Source organism: Prosopis cineraria, unplaced genomic scaffold (genome assembly GCF_029017545.1).
Source record: "Prosopis cineraria cultivar Desert tree isolate PC_DT_omini unplaced genomic scaffold, ASM2901754v1 PC12, whole genome shotgun sequence".
Classification (NCBI taxonomy): Eukaryota; Viridiplantae; Streptophyta; class Magnoliopsida; order Fabales; family Fabaceae; genus Prosopis; species Prosopis cineraria.
Genome location: NW_026555343.1, coordinates 22,917,169 through 22,926,307, shown reverse-complemented (window position 1 = coordinate 22,926,307; position 9,139 = coordinate 22,917,169). Strand labels below are relative to the sequence as shown.

Below are 9,139 nucleotides of genomic sequence, written 5' to 3'. Positions count from 1 at the left end.
AAAAATTCTGCACCACACTTTTGTTATGCATTCATTATTGATCTCACCTTATTTTATCACTAGCCTATACATACATGGAGGACAATGCATGATTTAAGTGTAAAGGAGAGAAATAAACATTTTACTTTATTTGTTTAGTGTTTTTGAAAAATTTTTGAAAAAAAAATTTCTTTATTTTGTTTTGTTTGAGGTTACTTAATGACCTAGCTCTTGAATAGATATTTTGATGCTTGAGATGTGGTAATTTTTAGGATTGAATAGGTGTGAAGTGAACATTCTTTTACCTTGAATTAATAGATTAGAGTGGCACATTACCCTTTCATGAAAAAGGCTAAACACTTATGTTTGATTAATTCCTTAGTGATGTTACCCTCTAGAATTTGTTTCACTTCTTAATTAAGTCCATATGTCTTGCACTTGTTTGATAGGAGATGAAAGATGGCATTCATAAAAAATAGCCAAGAGCTAAATAGCTAACCTATTATTATTGATTATCCTTTGTTAGCCACTTGGAGCTTTTGGTTTAATTCTTAAAAATAAATATTCACCCTATTTTTCCTAAGGAATGCATGTTTTACTTTTATATATCTTTTTAATATTCATTGCACATCCTAGATCAAATGAGTGGATGCCTATTATTATTTTTTTATTCATTACTCTTTATCCTTTATTGTTACACCATTATATCCATTCTTTGCTATTGTTTTCAAAGAGTTAGGGGAAACCAAAAGAAAAATTAAAAAAATAAAGAATGATTTGAAAAAAAATAGTCAAAAAGAAAAGAAATAAAGTTTCAAAAAAAGAAACAAAAAGAAAAAGAAAAGAAGAAGAAAAAGTAGGAAAAGAATAAAAAGTTGCTTAGCTCATCCATTCTATTTGTTTTATTAATTCTTGTCATTGCTTTTTATCCTTATTATGTTAAGGTGGCCACTCAGTTGAATTAAGTTATGCTTTGCATATTAAGGGGATATATCTTGACTTTAGCATCATTTTGATGCTAACCATATTTTTTTTCATACATGCATTTTTTAGACATCCTTTCATTACCCATATTACAACCTAATAAAGTCCACTTGATTCTTGATTGCAAGTGTTACTTAGTGATGGAGATGTAGAAGGGTTATAAATTTATGGTAGGGTTTATCCTAAGGAATTTTGAGTGAAATTTAATACCTTATACACTTAGAGTGATGAGAGCAAACACTTAACCTAGAGAGGCTTACTCTTTGACAATAATTCTTGGTAAGGGTTTGTTTGTGATGTACATAATTCTTTCCTACTTATTGCCATATTGATTGATAATTTGTAGAAGTTTATGAGCTTGTATTTTAGTGACTTTGAACATTATTTTTCTCTTATTTCTTTATCTTATAGTTTTTTTTTGGACCTTTTTCACTTGATTTTGCTTTGAGTGCAAAAGATAAGTATGGGAGAATTGATAGAACACATTTTTTACCCACTTTTATTAATGATTTATCACCTTCAAGTGCACACATTGCATTAGATTTGGAATTTTGCCTAAGTTTCTAGGTTCAATGCACTAGGGGCATTTTGGTCCAAAAAAATAAACTTTTTAGAAAATGTACACGACAAATTGAAAAAGTGAATTTTATGTCCAATTAATGAGTGGTGAAATTACATTTTTAAAATTCATTTTATTTTAGGAGTAAGTAAATAAAAAGTCAACACTTTCTTAAGTATCTTAGTTTGACTTAGTTTTCGGTTTGCCTTTGTATGAAAATTTTTATATAATTTTGTGCCGCTTGAAACTTAGTTAATTTAATAAATTCTCCCTTTTAATTATGAATTTAATTTTGGATATTAATTATATTTTATTATATCACATGCCATTTACTTGAATTATGTTATTTATGTGACAGAGGTGGCATGTGACTTATATATCAATTGGGCAATTGAAGTCAACACTCCTTGAGGTCAATGGCTAAGCATTTGCACGTGATTTATGTTATTTTTGGGATATTAAATCAACTTAAATGATGTGGATGACACATGAAAAATTACACAAACATTGGAATCATCTACAAACCAATAGGAGGTCGCCACCTTGCAAGTGTGACAAGGCTCCCATTTTCATTTTAATTTCTTTTTTAATTTTTTAATTAAGCCTTCAGCTGATGGGAAACAAGGGGGAGCACATCCATTCAGCCCCAAATGAGATCCAACACTCATCTCATTCATCTTCCACATTTTCTCTCTCTAGTTCATCTTGTTCTTCATTTTCTCCACGTTCTCTCTGCTTTCTTCATTTTTTCCAGCACCCATAACTCCACCTTCAGCCATAAAATCTCCACAAAAACACCACCATTCCATTCCTCTTGGATGAACCTATCCCTACTACTTGCAAGGAGATTTAAAGCTTGATTCCACCATTTCTATGAAGCTCTACTTGGCTATGTCTAGTTCTTGGAGGAGTAAGATGGTTTTGATGTTTTCTAGCTAAATTCTCCATGGAATCCTAGGGAGGAGTTGATGGAAGAGGAGTTTTGAAGTCTTCATTTGGCTAAGCTCAACTATTTCTTCATCTTATTTCAATTCCATTATAATACTATGACTATTGTTGATTGTGATTTAATTTGACTTTAGTTTCATGGTTGGTTATAATTGTTAGTGTTGAAACAAGATTGTTGACTTGAATTTCACTTCCTTTTGTTGCTAGAAATTTTTGCCACTTAGTGATTTTGCATTTTAATATGTGATTTCATTTGGTGAATGTCTTGTATTAGCCTAGCATGTAATTGTGTGGTGAATACTTGATGAGTTGCTTGAGTTTTTATAGTTTTGAACTTAGGTACAGCTTTGGCCAATGGCAATTGTGAATGAATTTTAACTAAACACTTAGTTAATTCTTGAGCTAAGCTAGTGAGGTTACCTAAGGGGCTTGTAATAACACTTAGGGAATTGAATTAGTGAAGCTAGGTTGCTTGAGATCGTTTTCTTAAGTAAATACATTTTTAACCAAGGAAGAGAAGTTGAGTGAGCTGCCATAATTAATTAAAGGCTAGGAATCTTCCATTGGCAACACCCTAGGGTTCCTACATTAAAAGGGAAGTCCATTCCATTCATAATTAGGTTTAGTTTGCTAGTTTAATTTACTAGATAATTAGTTAGTTAACTAAACTCCTTTAAATTTAGGTGATTTATTCCACTAGATAACTTTCAATTAGACTAAGACCATTCCTTAGGACATGACCAAGGGTTGGCCCTATATTGCATTAGGGTTAGCTTTAGTTTAATTTTAAAGCCAAACGACAATCCCTATCACTTGACAATATATGAAGCCCAAAAGTTAACCACAAAGGATAATCCAACTGTAATGACATTGACGAGTGAGTCCAAGGAGTCACATGCTCTACCTCAATGAAAAGGAAGTTTCCATGAGTTGTAACTGAGATACACTTTTTACCTCTTTAAGGTTTGTAATAAATTATATAACATGAAAATTACTTCATATCTAATTTGAGGATTAGAGCGTTATAATGGAACATTCTATAATTGTATATAAAGATGAAATTAATGTTATTAACACGTCAAAAAAGGCAAACTGGAGATTACAAAATCGTAACAGGTCAAAATTGATGCTGAAAAAATATGAAGAAAATTGTTTTTACCTCCTTTCCTTCTTGATAGAAGGACTCAAGAACGTACCTAATGTTGATTCCATAACCTCTTTGACCCTTTTTCTCTTCTTAGATGCCTAATCACCCTTTCTTGGCCCTAAGTTCATGGTTCATGCCATTTTTTGAGTTGTTGAGCTTTCAGAAGTTTCTCAAGTAAATAAGGCCCAATCACAAATTTTAGGTAGTTTAAAGAGGTTTGAGATTAAGAGAATTGATGAAAAAAGTGCATAAGAGAGTTTTGAGTATAGGTTTATAAGTAATTTGATCAAAGAAAAAGGTTAGAGTAGAGAAAATGAGAAACACATATATCTTTTATCTTTATAAAGCATACAAGAATGAGAGATGTTCAAGTGAGAAACACATATATATATATACAGAAAAACTCCACACACGTGTTTCAGCTTGAGAACTTGCTTGAATTAGCCTTAATCTACTCTGAAGGCTAATCCCTACATTAGCTTGGATTGTACCATGTTTGAATCAACTATAAGAAATTTTTATACAATTTAAGCATTTAAATGACTTACCTTATTCATAATTGAATTATAATGTGTGCATACTTTAGATAGTTGAGGTAGAGTCAGGTTACACACTGTTATCCCATTCACATTTGACTTCCTCATGATGTGCACTTAAATTGGTCAAGCTTTTTAGAGTTTCTCTCTATGACCCCATTCAAGCTTATGTATGGTCTAATTTCCATGTGAATTAGACTTTCCACTCAAAGGCAAATCTCTATCCATTGTGATTGTTGATCTCATTAGAGTATTACTGGGATCAGAATTCTCAAAATGAAAAATTTTAATTAGCTCTATAACATCCGAAATTTTAACTCCCTAATTAATCAATTTAATTAAGTTTAGCAAGGGATAGTCAAGTTAAAAGCTTGATTGAAATTGGGTTAAAAGATGGTTAAAGCAGGTTAAGGACCTATTGGGCTTTGGTTATAACCCAAGGATTTGGTCTAAGTAGAATTGGACCATTGATAGAACACATTTGTTACCCACTTTTATTTGTCAATTAGGACCATTTTATTAATGATTTATCACCTTCAAGTGCACACATTGCATTAGATTTGGAACTTTGCCTAAGTTTCTAGGTTCGGTGCACTAAGGGCATTTTGGTCTAAAAAATGAACTTTTGAAAAATGTACAAGAAAAATTGACAAAGTGCATTTTATGTCCAGTTGATGAATGGTGAAATTATATTTTTAAAATTCATTTTATTTTGGGAGTAATTAAATAAAAAAGTCAACACTTTCTTAAGTGTCTTAGTTTGTCCTAGTTTTTGGTTTGCCTTTGTGTGGAAATTTTTATATAATTTTGTGCAGCCTGAAACTTGGTTAATTTAATAAATTCTCCCTTCTAATTACGAATTTAATTCTGGACATGAATTAGATTTTATTATATCATATGCTATTTAATTGAATTATGTGATTTATGTGACATAGGTGGCATGTGACTTGTGCATCAATTGGGCAATTGAGGTCAACACTCCTTGAGGTCAATGGCTGATGGTTTGCATGTGAATTATGATTATTTTGAGGGGTTAAATCAGCTAAAATGATGTGGATGACACATGGGAAATTAGGCACACATTGGAATCATCTACAAACCAATAGGAAGTTGCCACCTTGCAAGTGTGACAAGGCTCCCATTTACATTTTAATTTCTTTTTCCTTATTTTAATTAAGCTTCAGCTGATGGGAGACACCAAGGAGCACGCCATTTTAAGCCCCAAATGGGATCCAACACATATCTCATTCATCTTCCACATTCTCTCTCTCTTGTTCATAGTGTTTTCATTTTCTCTCTTTTGTTCTTCATTTTCCAGCACCCTAACCTCCATTTTCAGCCACCAAACCTCCACAAAACTCATACCATTCTTCTCCTCTCTTCATTTTCGTTCCATCCCTTCCATTTTCACAAGGATTGAAGCTCATTTCCATCATTCAAGAGCTATAGAGTTTGGCCTTCACAAGCAATCACTAGGGTTCTTGAAGATGAAGATTGGCTAAGTTTCTTTGTGGAATCCTAGAGAGATGAAGATGGAGGATGAGTCTTGAGCTTCAAATTGGCTAAGTTCTTTTGTTTCCTATCCTCTTCTCTTTTTACTAGATGGTTAGATTCCTTAATCTAGGGTTTAATCATCTTAGCTTATAAATTCTAATTTGAATTTGATGTTGATGTAAAGAGAGAGGATTGTTTCATTTAATTTCTTCCTTGGACAGCCATGACTGAATTTTGCCACTCTTTGTTTGGCACATAATCTTGTGTTTTTCAATTAGTGAATTTCTTGTGTTAATAATGCATAATCTTGTAGTGTTAATGCTTGTGTTGTTGAGTAGCTTGACATAATCTTGTGGTGTTAATGCTTGCGTTGTTGAGTAGCTTGACATAATCTTGTGGTTGCTCAATTTATGTGTTTGACCATGGCTGTTGAGAGAGGATTTTGAGTGAATCACTTGGCTAATGTCTTCACCAATTGGTTAATTGAACTAGGGACTTTAATCTAAGACCTAGGGAGGTTAGCTAATTAGGTTAATTGGCTTAGGATAATTTTCTTAAGTCATGACAGCTTTAGTCAAGAGAAAGGGAAGCTAAACTTAGCCTAATCATGAGAAGATAATGAGTCCAAAATCAACTAATCTCTAGGGTTCCATTATTGTAAAAAGGGAAGTTCATTTCACTCACTTTCACTAGCATTTTAATTACTTGCACATTAGGTAATTAGTTTAGATAATTAGCTAGGTAACTAAATTCCTACAAACTTTGGTTGATTTATTTCACTAGATAACTTTCAATTAGACTTAAAACCATTCCTTGGGAGATGACCTAGGGTTGGCCCTATATTGCATTAGGGTTAGCTTTAGTGTAATTTTGAGGATAAGCGACTAATTTCCTATCAAAATTTTGGCGCCGTTGCCGGGGAATGGTTTAAGTTTAATTCTAAGGTTGTTTAGTACTTAATTTACATTTTTAGTGTTCCTGGAAAATTTTTTGAAAAATATAAAAATTTGTTTTTTGTGTCTTGTTTAGTGTTTTTTTGTGTGTTTTGAGTGTTTTTATTCTGTTTTGAAAAAGAAAAAAAAATTAGTGCAATTTTCGTTGGTTTGGTGTAGAGCTGAAAATACTCTGTTTCTAGTGTCTCTGTCTGAAATTGAAAAATTAACTGGGAATGAGTCTGAGGGAATTTGAACGTGGAATTTATTTCATTGAAAGCTCTATATCCTAGCTTCACTTTAAAATTGGTTTGGTCAATTTTGGACGTGGGAAGTGTCCTGTGGAAATTTTACAATCTAACAAGGTCCAGGGAGCCATTACAGAGGATTCCCAAAACCCTGTTTCAACTTTGAGTTAGCATATCTTCCTCTTTTGCGTTCAAATTGATTGATTCCAGTTTCATTTTTCTTATCACTGTCTTATCTTTGTTTCTTGTGTTTAGGATTTTCTTCAATTTTTCCATTTTCCTATTTGAAAGTTTGTTAGAAGCTCTGAAGGTCTTCTGGACGAAATCCTGTTTCTCCAGACTTGAGGACCAACTTGTGAAAAATTCTGGGAACGATTGGAAGGATTTTTAATCTAAAGTTTTATATAATTTTCCTGTATATCTCTTGTGTTTCTCATAAAAGTTTCAGGGGAATTTATCATGTGGATTTGCTGATAGAAAATTCACAAGTTCACTGTCTCCAGAGAGCCTACTGTGCGAATTCCAGAATTGCCAAAGCTTCTTGATTGAGCATTTCTAACTCTCTTTCTACTTGTTTGGTGTTATTTTTTTTTCATTTTGTTGCTATTGAGTTTAATAAAAAAAATAAAAAAAATTATTTCTCTTGCTTTTGTGTGTTTTGAATTGTTTCATGTTGATTTGCATTTTAGTTTAGTTTGTTCTTTGTTCTTAATTTTCTTGAGCTTGATTAGTGCATGACCCGAAGAAAACATACCTCTTTTGTTGAATTAGATCCAGAAATTGAAAGAACTATTTCTAGATTGAGAAGATCACAACCTATTCTTGATTCTCATTTGGTTTGTAATTCAACAATGGAAGGTATCTTAGGACATGAGCATGTGCATAATGAGGGCCATGGGAATGGGAATGAGAATTTGCATGATGATGGCCATGTTAATAATGAATTTGAAGGCTTGCATAACCCTAGAGAGGAGAGGAGCATTAGGCAATTAACTCAACCTAATTGGCATGATAATCCTTATGGCTTATATGTTCCTCCTACTAATGTTCAATTTGAAATTAAATCCTCCTTGATTAATGCATTGCCTAAATTTCATGGGTTACCAGGAGAGGATTGTCATAGGTTTTTGCATACTTTCCTATTGGTTTGTGATACTATGAAGCCTATGCATGTAAATGTTGATGATGTTCAAGCTAAGGCTTTTGTATTTTCTCTTGAAGGTTTAGCAAAGGAATGGTATTTCAACTACCCTTCTTATGTGAAAGTGAGCACATGGGCTGAGCTAAGAAGACTCTTCTTAGATAAATTCTTTCCAAATTCCAAGGTCACCAATTTGAGAAAGCAAATCTATGGGGTCCAACAAGGAGAGGATGAGAGTCTCTATGAGTATTGGACTAGATTCCAAGGCCTTTTGGCTAAATGCCCACACCATCAAATTTCTAGTGAGAATTTAGTCCAATATTTCTATGAGGGCTTGATTCCAAGAGACAAAGTTAACATTGATGCCGCTAGTGGTGGATGCTTGATTGACCTCACTTCCTTAAAGGCTTGGGAACTAATTGACAAGATGGCTTCAAGTGGTGCTCAATACTCTACAAGGGAAAAGAGAAATGTGAATATGGTAGGTTCCTCAGTTCTTAATGATTCATATGTGGACTTGCTAGCTGCCAAGATTGGGAGAATGTTGGCTCCACAAATATCTCAAGTGAGCAATGTAAGTACTTCTCAAGCACTTGTCCCTTATTCTTGTACTTTTTGTGACTCACCTATGCATGTAGAAAGCAATTGTCCTATTAAGTTTGAACAAGTAAATGCTATCTACAATGAAAAACAATCCTATGGTGGGAGGCAAGGGCAAGGAGCTTATTCTAATACTTACAACCCTTCATGGAGAGACCATCCTAATTTCTCCTATTCAAATCCAAATGTGGCTTTACAAGACAATCAACAAAGAGGATCCTATCAAAACACCTTTGGCCGTGACCCTCCACCTCATTTGTCTCAAGGTAGCTCTTCTCAAAGCTACAATCCAAGTGGTAATTCTCTTGCACCTTCTTCTAATTCTTATAGTGATAGGAGGCTTGTTCCAATTGAGAGTTCTTCTAATTTGAACTCTTTAATGATGTGAATGTGTTACGTAAGTAGTTGATTGAAATGAACTCTTTTATAAAAACATGTATGATGGCTTAGGGAACAAGGTAGAGAGTATGGGTAACAAGTGTGAGAACATGAACTCTAAAATTGATGCCCTTACTTCTCAAATGAATATGCTTGCTAACCAATTAAGTGCAGCCAATGCTCAAGCCTCTAC

The 9,139-nt window shown here is 33.3% G+C and overlaps 1 non-coding gene across 1 annotated transcript; it reads right to left on the bottom strand.

Annotated features, from left to right (window-relative positions):
• Positions 1-8,158: 8,158 nt before the first annotated feature.
• Positions 8,159-8,265, bottom strand: LOC129289714 (small nucleolar RNA R71). Its single transcript, XR_008588205.1, has one exon. It is a non-coding gene; the product is annotated as a small nucleolar RNA R71 (small nucleolar RNA).
• Between the last annotated feature and the right edge of the window lie 874 nt (positions 8,266-9,139).